The sequence below is a fragment of the Mastomys coucha genome, unplaced genomic scaffold, assembly GCF_008632895.1.
Source record: "Mastomys coucha isolate ucsf_1 unplaced genomic scaffold, UCSF_Mcou_1 pScaffold22, whole genome shotgun sequence".
NCBI classification, from domain to species: Eukaryota; Metazoa; Chordata; class Mammalia; order Rodentia; family Muridae; genus Mastomys; species Mastomys coucha.
Genome location: NW_022196905.1, coordinates 54,420,028 through 54,432,247, shown reverse-complemented (window position 1 = coordinate 54,432,247; position 12,220 = coordinate 54,420,028). Strand labels below are relative to the sequence as shown.

The 12,220-nt window shown below is 35.4% G+C and overlaps 1 pseudogene; it reads left to right on the top strand.

Annotated features, from left to right (window-relative positions):
* The window catches only part of LOC116104540, an 8,549-nt pseudogene extending 5,142 nt beyond the window's left edge, over window positions 1-3,407 (top strand).
* The last annotated feature ends 8,813 nt before the right edge of the window (window positions 3,408-12,220 follow it).

Here is a 12,220-nt window from a genome sequence, read left to right as displayed (position 1 = left end):
ACACATGAACACATACGTAATCCATTTACCACAAGATATGTACTCATACATACCCACACATACATAGAGGTGGGAGAAACAGAGAGGGAAAGAGGGAATGAAGAATGGTAGGGAGGAAGAAAGGGAGAGAAAGAGAGGCAGAGATTCCGTGAACATCTTCTAGTGACAATAAATGAGGGTAGGAGTGTGAGTTGCACATGTAGGCAAATATCTTCTACTTCAATTATTTATATCCTATGTGAAATATATAAAATAAAAATGTATCTGGACTATTGGACAGGATGAGATAGACCCCATCATATTCATGTCAAGACTTAATTCTATGTAAAGAAGTTTTTAGGTAAAATCAAATATTATATTCTTTGAAAGTGTATATTGGATGGGATATCATTGCCCACCTATTACACCTAATACGGAGATTAGATTGATATTAGATTGGTCCTAATATCAAAAAAAAAAAAAAAGTCATGTTAGAAGTGGTTACTTGTTGGGTTGGAATTGCTGGTGATAGCAAAAAAAAAAGTTGCTTTGGTATTAACTATTGCCTCTAACAGTATTGGCTTGTAATTTTATAATTCTCATGTCTCCCTTGCATATGAGAGAAAATTGTTTTTGAAATATTATATGCTATTATGTCCTCTATAATAATATAGTGAGGGAACATGATGGCATCTAGCATTTTAGAACAAGTTAAACAGCAGATGTGCAAACTAGTATCTCATTTTTACCAACACCATCATTCCATAGAAGCATGATTTGGTATAGAAGTTGAAGCTAAGCTTCAGTCTGAATGACCTCTCATCTTTCAGATAAATCCAGCATTTCAAAACCTGGTACAGAGTGCATTCTTACAGCACACTAGTGCATTTCTGTGAATTTTAAGCTCTGCCAAACTACAAAATAACAAAATCTAGACTACATTTAAGTTTAATTGCCATAAAATTCCTATATTTGAAACTGAAAGTTTATGTATAATTATTTGTCTTATGTGTTTTACTTTTTCTACTTTTAATTTTGGATTTATTTTCCCACTTCAAATTTTTGCTTTATAATCAACAGTTCTGTGGAGAATAATGTTAGTGCTAGCAGAATTGAAGAAGCCATTAATTAATAACTTCTTACCTTTTATCAAATAACAAAGTTGTTCTAGGTCAATAATGATCTTTTTTTATGATTACTTTGAGAGTGGAAGAGGTGGATTGGATTACAAAATCAAATCCCATATTATTCTCTGTAAGAAAATGACTGCCTTTATTCCTACCACAGACCATCCAATACTTCTTTTAACACAAGGAGTGAGCAACCCACACATGATTTCCATTATATTCCCTTTGTCCTTTTCCACACTCTACTCTGACCTATAAAAGCAATATATACAACTATTCTTGTTCTCTGACTAACACTCAGGTAATGGACCTATACACATGTGCTTACACCTTACTGCTTTCCCATATATCATAAGCATTGTCTATGTGTTCCAAGCATACCATTTACAAAGATATTGACCTGGCCTGCAGGTCACGTTATTCGGGGGAACGAGGAGGGTCACAACCTGTGAATAAAGAATAGGCGAGAGAGAGGACAGGACTCAAAGAAGCATTGCTTGTCAAGAGCCATTTACTTAGTGCAGCCGAGCATATTTAAAGCAAAAAATCTTGGAGGGGAGGGGGAGAGGAAGGAGGGAAATGGAAGGTTACAAAATCTTCTGGGGTTGAGCTCCGATGTGACAGGTGAGGAGGGGGTGGATGACAGGTGGAGAGGGGGTGGATTTCTGTGAATGTTCTTTTCCCAGGGCCAAGCCGGATCCTTGTGATTGTCAGGCATGATGTTAATCTCCGGGTTCTCAATTAGCTGGGGCAGGATCTTTATCTGAGGGCTCTAATGGTTCCCAACTAGATATAATGGAGTTTGAGGCAGTGTCTGCCTGGTAGAGCACACATCTCCTGCAGGGGTAGCTGTGAGGGGTTTGGGCTGAAATCTGAGCCTTTGGTGTCAGGAGCAATTCACTGAACGCCTACCATCCCTCCTGAGCAAATTAAGTCGCTCAGTGGGTCTCTGGGGTTCCAAGGTGGCTTTGCTCTACTGGACTCCGGCTGTCAGAACTGCTCACTGCCCCACAGTTTGGTTGCCCCTTTGTCCTATTGACAGTGTCCTTCACCTTACAGAAACTTTGCAATTTTATGAGATCCCATTTGTCAATTCTTGATCTTATAGCATAAGCTATTGGTATTCTGTTCAGGAAAATTTCCCTTGTGCTCATGTGCTCGAGGCTCTTCTCTACTTTCTTTTCTACTAGTTTTAGTGTATCTTATTTTATGTGGAGGTCCTTGGTCGACATGGAATTGAGGGACCCATGCCTCCAGCAGCATATGTAGCAGAGGATAGCCTTGTTGGACATTAATGGGAGGAGAGACCCTTGGTCCTGTGAAGGCTCCATGCCTCAATATAGGGGCATGCCAGGACAGAGAAACAAGAGTGGGTGGGTTGGTGAGCAGGGTGAGGGGGATGGGATAGAGGGTTTTTGGAGGGGAAAAGAGGAAAGGGGATAACATTTGAAATATAAATAAAGAAAATATCTAATAAACAATAAAGATCAAGCTGAAAAAAAGAACAAAGAATTTAATTTTTACAAAGACACAAAGACATGTCAACTATGGCTTTCAAATACAATATTGTGATGTTTCTTAATTTTATTATATCTGAAGTAATGGAATGTGCATAATAATAGAGCCCACTTGAAAGGTAGACCTAAATTAATTGTTATTTTCACCTCCTCTGCTGATCACCCAAGTTTGTGATGGGTATGATCTACAAGAAGCATGACAACTCACATAAGACTGTCAGCAATGCAATCCAGCATCACTAAGTACTTACTCCTCCTGCCATGGTCATTCAAGACAACTTTGGCACCATGGAAGGACTCATAACTCTGGTCCATGACAGCACTGCTACTTAGAAGACTTTGATTGTCCCTCTGGAAAGCTGTGGTGTGATACCCACGGGGCTGCCCAGAACATTGTCCCTGCATCCACTGGTACTGCGAAGGGTGTGGGCAAGGTCATCCCAGAGCTGATCAGGAAGCACAGTGGCATGGTCTTCTGAGTTCCTAACCCCAATGAATACATCATGGATCTGACATGCCTCCTGGAGAAACCAGCCAAGTATGATGACATCAAGAAGGTGATGAAGCAGGCATCTGAGGGCTCACTAAAGTGCATCCTGTTCTATACTGAGAATAGACGGTCTCTGCGACTTTAACAGTAGTTGCTACTCCTTTACCTTTGATGCCGGGGCTGGTATTGCTCTCAGTGACAACTTTGTAAGGCTCATTTCCTGGTATGACAGTAAGTGTGGCTCACTATAAACAGGGTCATGAACTCATGGCCTGCATGACCTCCAAGGAGTAAGAAATCCTGAACCACCCATACCAACAAGGACACGGAGAGGAAAAAGAGTCCCTTGGTTACTGAGGAGTTCCTGTCCAAGCTTCACCACTAACATTGAGAATCTCCTTCACAAATTCCATCCCATACCCCCATTCTAACATAAGGGACAAGTCTATCTTGAACATCATAAAGAAATTCACTGCCCCCAGAAAATAAATATTTCAATAAAATCATTGACATCATTATCCCCCAAAACATCAAAATTAACTTTAAAAAAAGAGTAAAAACATACCAAGAGTAAAATTGTCTTGCATATACTTAGTGGAAAGGGTCTTAAGGAGTTACCAAGAGTATTATAGCATAAAATATCTGTCTTTCATTTTGGCATATATATGTAAAAAGCATGCTCAAGCCATTTTAATATTAGTGTTTTTTCCAAGTATGTAATTCAAATTTTAGAATTTGATTTTTAAAAAGTGAATGTATCCCCCTTCTCTTCTACTGGTTTCCTGAGTCATAAGGGATTAGAAATTATGGAGCCATTCCATTTAGAACTTAGTGTCCTAAGGCCTTTTATTCTCTGCATGTTCTCTAGCTAGGGGTCTTTGTATTTATTCTCATATATTTCAGGAAGAAATTTCTCTGCAGGGGGTTAAGCAAGACACTAACAGTTGTATTTATTTCTCACTGAGGATACTTGTCTTTCTAGTCTCTAAATTTTAGCCACTTAAACAGTCTGAGTAGATTCCATCTCATGAAATAGTCAGAAATTGGTTGGTTAGTCTTGTAACCTTTGATCCTCTATGGCACTAGCACATCTTTCAGGCAAGTCACCATTGTAGATTGAATAGTTTGTTAGCTGGGTTGGTATTTACCTTCCAGTACCATGGAGACTAGCCAATAGGAGTGAACACTCTAGGTATGTCTCCTCTCGACTTCCTTATGTTCAGTAAGTTGGAGGTGTTATCCTCAGCAAGAGGGCCTTACCATCAGTTCACAGAGCAGAAATGATAATCTTGGCCATCACCTGGGATCTTTGGTAGTTCCCAAGGAGGTTCTTTGCCAACAACTTAATTAGATGTAACTCATTCCCAGAAATGGAGGCTTCTATTGGTGAGGAGAAATGTCCAGTTGGGACTGTGACACATGCCCCACTCTGATATTTACTGATTCCATTTAGAACAACTTCATCTAAAGTTTTAGCTCTTTCTTCTCATATTCCCTCACTTTATCTCCTCTTCCATACTCAGTGCTAAGAGTGAAGGCAGACACAGTTTACATTTCCCAAACTAGAGCCATCTCCAAACAATACCACAAACAAATGAAAGCTTAGTTTTCTGAAATGGAGCTTCTCTGGGTACACAAAACACTCTTGAAGTCAGTCCCCATGCATAGCAAAAAGTGGCTAACACAAAATAAACTCAGTGTGCGTAGGGGGAGTGATAATTCTTTGTCAGGGCACTAGTTTTTTTCCTCTGTTCTTACTTTGCAAGTCTTTTGTTTATATATTACTTTTCCCAATTCTGTGTTTTAATGGAATTTGTGTGTATCTCTATGTCTACATGTGGGTTTTGTGCATTTTCTTTAGTTCCTTTTATATGTTCATATGTCATGTTCTATACATGTTTGCTTGATTTTATTTTATCTGAATTTTTGTTATTAATTTTTAAAACTATCTTTTTATTTCCTAATGAGACTTATCTCTCTAAATGAGGCATATTTATCTAAAGAGAGAAATAACAGGGTGCAGATTTGGGAAGTGGAAGGTATCTAGTTGGAATTGGGTGATGGGTAAATATAGTCAAAATATAGTGTGGGGAAAAAAACCTACTTTCAACCTAAAACTAAACCAATAAAAACAATCTAAATGAAATTATTTTACTACCAGGAATAATGAGAAAACAAAATATTGAAGGGATTTTTATAAAGGCTCCATCTATTTGGAAAATCTATTTTTGAAATATCATATGAGTTGTCAAGTAAACAAGAATGTCACTGATATTTTCTTTGATACTTTATATTATCCTGACCACATGGATAGCACATATGGATTATTTATGTACTCATGGAACACTTGAAATATAATCTTATATAATCTCACTAGTAAGCATTATAAGGATGAATGCTTTTCACTAACTGATCTTAAATCTAAAAGATTAACAAAAAGAAAAATATACAAGCATACATACCCATAAAATATTTGTTTTAACAGTTAAAATTAATTGAATATATGAAATGAATATGTCAGAAATTAAGATAATTAATTTTGAAATCAATCTTTTAATGATGCCTTTAATTTTTTATCAGTGAAATTTTCTTATTGTTTTCATTACTTGTGAGAAATATACTAATTTGAATTCAAAATATGATATGTAGTAGAGAATTCATGCATTCTATAATGCACAGGAATTGGAAACTTGAGTATAAAATAAAATGCCTTGATTAAATTTTTTTTTACTTTCTATTCAAACCTCATGGAAGATATAATTCTCTTTGTTTTTCAATAAAACTCCAGGTACATGAGACATAGGTTTGACAGTCTCATAGTACTAAGCTATCAAATGTCCCATAAGTAAAATGTGTATATAAAGACTCATTTAAATGATGACATACCTATTCCTATGAAATCAGAACTCTAAATTGAAGATCAAATTTATTACTCTATCAGTCTGGATTACTTCTATTTAAGTATTCTACAACTCTAGAATCCAATAATATTTTCTTTCTATTACAGTATTATTTCCTTCTTTGCCTGGTCTCAAAAAATGTAATTGTGAGATCATAAGTGAGAGGACAGGCATCGTATGAAGGGCAACCATGGTATACAGTTGTCTTCATCTTGGATGGCACACTTTAGCACTCTTAATGCACAGCCTTTCTGCTCTAGGGTAATCTCTCACATAGAGATGACAGTGCATTATGATGTATCACCTAGAAGATTTCCTACGACATGTCTAGAATTTAAAAATTTCTTCTCCATGTGAAAAGTGTTCCTCTTTTGTTTTCCTTTTCCAGGTAATTTATATAATATGTTGGGTGACTAATTCAGGATTATTACATCAATGAGGGACATTTAACTTTAATCTACAGTCATTTTGAGGAGTGGGATTATTGTAAAATACCATAAGCTCTCAGTTTCACTTTCCATATAGAAATCCCATACATTGTCAGCACAAGGCTCAGTGGAAGACTAAGAGTCCTTATTCTTGAGGAGATTTGCTAATGCCAGGAATTCACTGACAGTCTCTGGTAATTATGAGGGTTTTCATGATAGTGGAAACATCTTTGTGGACCTGCATTTGGAGTAGAAAGTGGTTCGCTAAAGGAATCTCACAGCACGTATGACTTCACATACAAGCTCTGTTCCATTTTCAAGTAACCTGCCTCTATGCTATTTGATGCTACTTTGTCTCATCAAAGAGAGGCTTGAAAGCAGCTCAGGTACATATATCAGTATACATATTTGATATTTGTAAACTCAGAATGTAAACTCAGAATGAATTATATAAGGCCAAATTATTAAACATCATTAAGTGGTAAAATACACATTGCCTTAGGACAGAGGACATTTTAAATTTTATATTGAAAATTGTAGATCTTAGTAGAATTTTTCATTATAAGTAACTGATTATAAGTGATCAAATTACAGAGGTAAATAATGAATGTAACAAAGATTAATCTTATTTCTTTAAATCAGTCTTCTAATAGAAGGGAGAAAACAGGTTGCCTCAAATGTTGCAAGTTTGCAAATAACTAAAAAGTCTACTTGTTCAGATGTTAAAAATAATTCCACTAAAATTAGAAGTTACTTCTTTCTGTTATGTATTATATTTCCTCCCCCTCCCACTAACCTCTTCTTATCTGCCTGTCTATCCACTTAGCTCTCCATTATGTCTTCTATTCCTATGTTGGGAATCAGTCAGAAACAAAATGGGACCCACCTACTGAGATAAAATACTCATTTTATGGCACTATTTAAAGGTTTTTTGCAGCTTTCTACATATTACTTCATTAATTTTCACAATATCCTGTGAAGTGAGTAGGTGGAAACGATTTCACATTTTATGAGTAGATAAAATTAGGTATTATGAACTTAGAAAAAAAGCTCATATAGGAGTGAGGTATAGAAACAAAATGCCTTTTGGTAAGAAAGAGAGTATGCCTTGTCTAGCTTTATACTTCATGGGTTGTATCTTGTTAAAAAAATGTTGAAACATCAGTAAATTTTAATTTGTTTTTATGATATACTGGGAAATCTTTTCAACTATAGTAGGATTTTTCATAGAAATCACTGTTGAAAATAGAGTTTGGATACTTTAGTTTGGTCAAGTGAGTCTTGTGTAATCCTATTAACACATAGTTTTACTCTCTTTTGAATAAAGTATTGTAATCAAAGCACTGCTTCAAAACCTAAACATTCTTACCATTTTCAATCCAGATCTCCAAAAGAATAAATGAAAATAGCGGCTCAAAATTGTGAACTGGAGCAGTACAGGAAAGCTACTACACGGAGCTTAAAGAGGAAGAATCTATGCTGAAATAACCTATTGGCATGACTCAGACTTGAGAAAGAATGGAGAAAACTTTCTGGAGAGGTCCTTGCTGGCTATTTGTCAGTGAATTTTTTTTTTCATTTTCTCTCTTATCTCTAGAGGCAACAATATTGTTCACAGTTCTGAAATCTGTACAAATGATTTTACTGCTCTCCTCATTTTGGATGAATTGTTTCTTCTCTAACTTCTTTTTTCTTCAAAAATCATATCTTACTAGTTTTCATTATTGATTTTCAAATGAAATAGTGTTTTCAAAATTAAGTTCACGTGAAAATATTTAAAGATCTGTTATTTAATCTCTTCCATTATTTCTAATGGAATTAAATAAAGCATGAAGCACTAAATTTGTAATAATAAATATACATTAAAAATCTCTAATTATGTAAAAAAGCAAAATAAACTAAAATATTATATATAACACAATGTATTTGTTCAAGAAATATATAGTGGTTATTCTAAGTTTAGAAGAAATATGATTCCAAGTATTTTCTCATATATCAATTTTATAATTTAAATATTTTTCAAGTTATAATTAATTTACTTCTATCCCTTCTTTAAATTTCCTTTCTATTACTTTATTCTCTATTCAATTTCTACTTTATTTAATTTAAGCTCCAAAAATACAATATTATATGTAAATAATAATATTATTAGGCTGGATAGATACTCAGAGGTTAAGAGGACTGTATACTCTTCCATTTTTGATTCCTAGCACCTACATTATAGTTCACCAATTCCAAGGGATCTTATACACTTTCATGGGCCTAAGTTGGCACCAGGCATGCATTTATCACAGCCAAACATGAGCCAAAAATATCCCTATGAATAATAATAAAATAATAGCAAGACTAATTAATAATATCATAACTCCTGTGATATATTTTAGTAAAATATATAGTTAATATAGTTATATAAAATTGTATAACATATATGGTTTAAATATGGTTTGAATATAACATATGTGATTTGAATTGTATAACATATATGAGTCTTTAAAACATCACAAGATGATCTAAAGTAGAAAATCATTAATGGGGTGCAGAGAAACTTAATTTTCACACTCATCTATAACTTTTGTAGCATGAGACCATGCTACTTAACCAGGAAATCTTGAAAAGAAGGCTGTACAATGCAACCATAGGAGTCAAGATGACCTATGTAGTTACAGTTTTCTCATTCTGAAGGCTCCACACTTTTCTGTTGATTAGAATTAGAATTGAATTAAGAAATATTGTTGGGCACTGGCAGAGCCTCTCAGGAGACACCTGTGTCTGGGTTTGGTGATAGTATATGGCAAGGATTCCCAAGGTGGGGAGTCTCTGGATTGTCCATCCTTCAGGCTCTGCTCCATACTTTGTCTCTGAAACTCCTATTGGTATTTTGTTCCCCCTTCTAGAGGGATCAAAATATCCACATTTTGGTCTTCCTTCTTGAGTTTCTTGTGGTTTATGGATTGTACTTTGTGTATTCCAATATTCTGGGCTAATATCTACTTATCAGAGAGTGCATATCATGTGAGTTCTTTTGTGATTGGGTTACTTCAATCAGGATGATATTCTCCAGATCCATCCATTTCCTAAGAATTTCATAAATTCATTGTTTTTAGTAGCTGAGTAGTACTTCACTATGTAAATGTACCACATTTTCTGTATCCATTCCTCAGTTGAGGAACATCTGGGTTGTTTCCAACTTCTGACTATTCAAAATAAGGCTGCTATGAATATAGTGGAGCATGTGTCCTTATTACATGTTGGAGCATCTTCAGGATATATGACCAGAAGTGGTATAGCTGAGTCCTCAGGTAGTACTATGTCCAATTTCCTATAGCTATCTCCTGAAAGGTTATGCCAGTGCCTGACTAATACAGAAGTAGAAGCTCACAGCCATCCATTGACCACAGGGTCCCCAATGAAAGAGCTAGAGAAAAGACCCAAGGAGCTGAAAGGGTTTGCAGTCTGATAGGAGGAACAGCAATATGAACTAACCAGTACCCTCTGAGCTCCCAGGGGCTAAACCACCAACCTAAGAGTGTACATGGTAGACTCATGGCCCCAGCTGCATAAGTAGCAGAGAATGGCCTAGTAGGTCATCAGTGGGAGGAGAGGCCCTTGGTCCTGTGAAGGCTTTATGCCCCAGTGTAGGGGAATGCCAGGACAAGGAAGTGCCAGGGAGTAGGATGGTGAGGAGAGGGAGTGGGGAAGGAATAGGTTTTTTTTTTTTTTTTTTTTCTGGTGGGGAAACCAGGAAGGGGGATATCATTTGAAATGTAAGTAAAGAAAATGTCTAATAAAAAAGAAATATTGTTTGTAAGTATAGATAGAAAAATACTTGGAGCAAAAGCTGATTTTTATTATTAAAAATACCTCATTTGCTCTTCATATCAAAAATATTATCAATGGGCAAAATAATGAATTTCTATTTGGGCTTATATGATTAGCTAAAACATGACGGAATAAGTTTTATAATCATTCTAAATGCAAATCATTATTTAAGAAATAATTTTTATTTGTTTAATTTAGTCAAATATATATGTGACTCAAAATAAGGTATTTGTTGTCAGCATTCTCACCAATTATATAGCAAATTCACGAATGTATTTTCTAAACTCCAAAGTTTTTCTTAATTTGGTACTTTTCATAACCATTAGGTAAATATGGGAATTCGTGCATGAATTGAAAATTATATGATCCTAGCCTGAATATGTGCATTTTTATCAACATAGTGACTTCTGGACATTGTTTTGTTTTTGTTTTTTAACTAGTACTGCAAAGGAATACAGAACGTAATAATAGTTGTATTAACACTTTTCTAAACACTCTTTAAAGGAGTCTGCCTCTACTTCCCAATGACGCCTCATCGTAACACTGGAAGCCATTCATTTTCATTGCTGTAGAGGTATTTCACAGTTGAGACATGACATAGAAAATTTCCTGTTAAATGATATCTTTATGCAGTTGTAACTTCATGATGCAATGGATTTTGTAAGATGTAGAAGAGAGTGAGATCATTTCAGACACTTAAGATGGATTGACAGTCTATGTGCTACTTTTATAAGGGCCTGCACTCACTCTTCTGTGTAGAATTTATAAAAATAGCCCAACTTGACTGTGTGGAAGAGAATCACAGAACTATGGCCTTGTCTTTGCCACACAAGTTGCCTATAAACTGATGGATTGATTTTAATTTGACCTTGGCAGCTTTTGTTACCCTCTGAGGTATTAGCCTTGCTCTGTTCCAGACCTTTTCTGTGAACTTTGAATTTGGACACTACCCTTCTTCTAAAGATTTGTCTCAGGAGCCTGAAGCAAGCTGTCCGTCATAACTTTGCAGGCCATGACCAATATAGACTGTCAAATCAAAACCTTTAGTCATTTTACCAATTCTATCTTTTAAAAAAAATGATAGCATTCTTTGTTTAAAAGAGTAACCCATAGCTTATAGAGTATAGACTTTATTGGAAAAATAAACCTTAAGCAGTAACATTTTTCCTAATTGAAAAAAGATATTATAAGAATAGTGCCTGATACAAAAAGTTTGACATTATGCATTATTATGCTTCATTTATGTCAGCATTTTATATTTCATTGATATAAAAAATAACTGATATTGACTATTTATAAAAAAATCGTTACAATTAACTACAAATATAATATTAATTTAATAGTCTAATATGTATTCAAATTTCTAAATTCTATATTTTGTCAAATACTATATATATATATATATATGCATATATATAATTTACCTACAATATTTGATTTGATTTTGCATTATACATCTTCTGATTGTTTCTTTCTGATATTTTTCCTTGCTGCTTCTATTTCTATTTTAATAATTTCAACAATAATTTTGTTCAACTTCGTGTCTCAATAAAATCATTATAAGACTATTATAAAGAGTACTGTGCTTTATTCATTTTAATGTTGACACCTTTAAAAGTGCTTAGGGTGGCATTTTTTATCCGGTGAGTTTTTGAGACCAGAGCACCCAGCCAGGAGGCACAGGCCCCAGGAGTCCCAGGGGAGCCACAGGGCAGCAGGGACAGGATCCTCTCAGCTTCCCAGTGACAGAGGAGGATCAGCATCCTTCTCTGCCCCTTCCCTGCAAGTAAAGGGCCTACCTCCAGGGAATGCCTTAAGCCAGAGACTCAGGCGAGAGCAGCCATTTTCTCTCTGGTGAGTTTATAAGACCAAAGCAGCCAGTCGAGAGGCATAGGCCCCACGAGTTGCAGGGGACTTGCAGGGCAGCAGGGACAGGACAAGCTCTAGTCAGAGACACTAA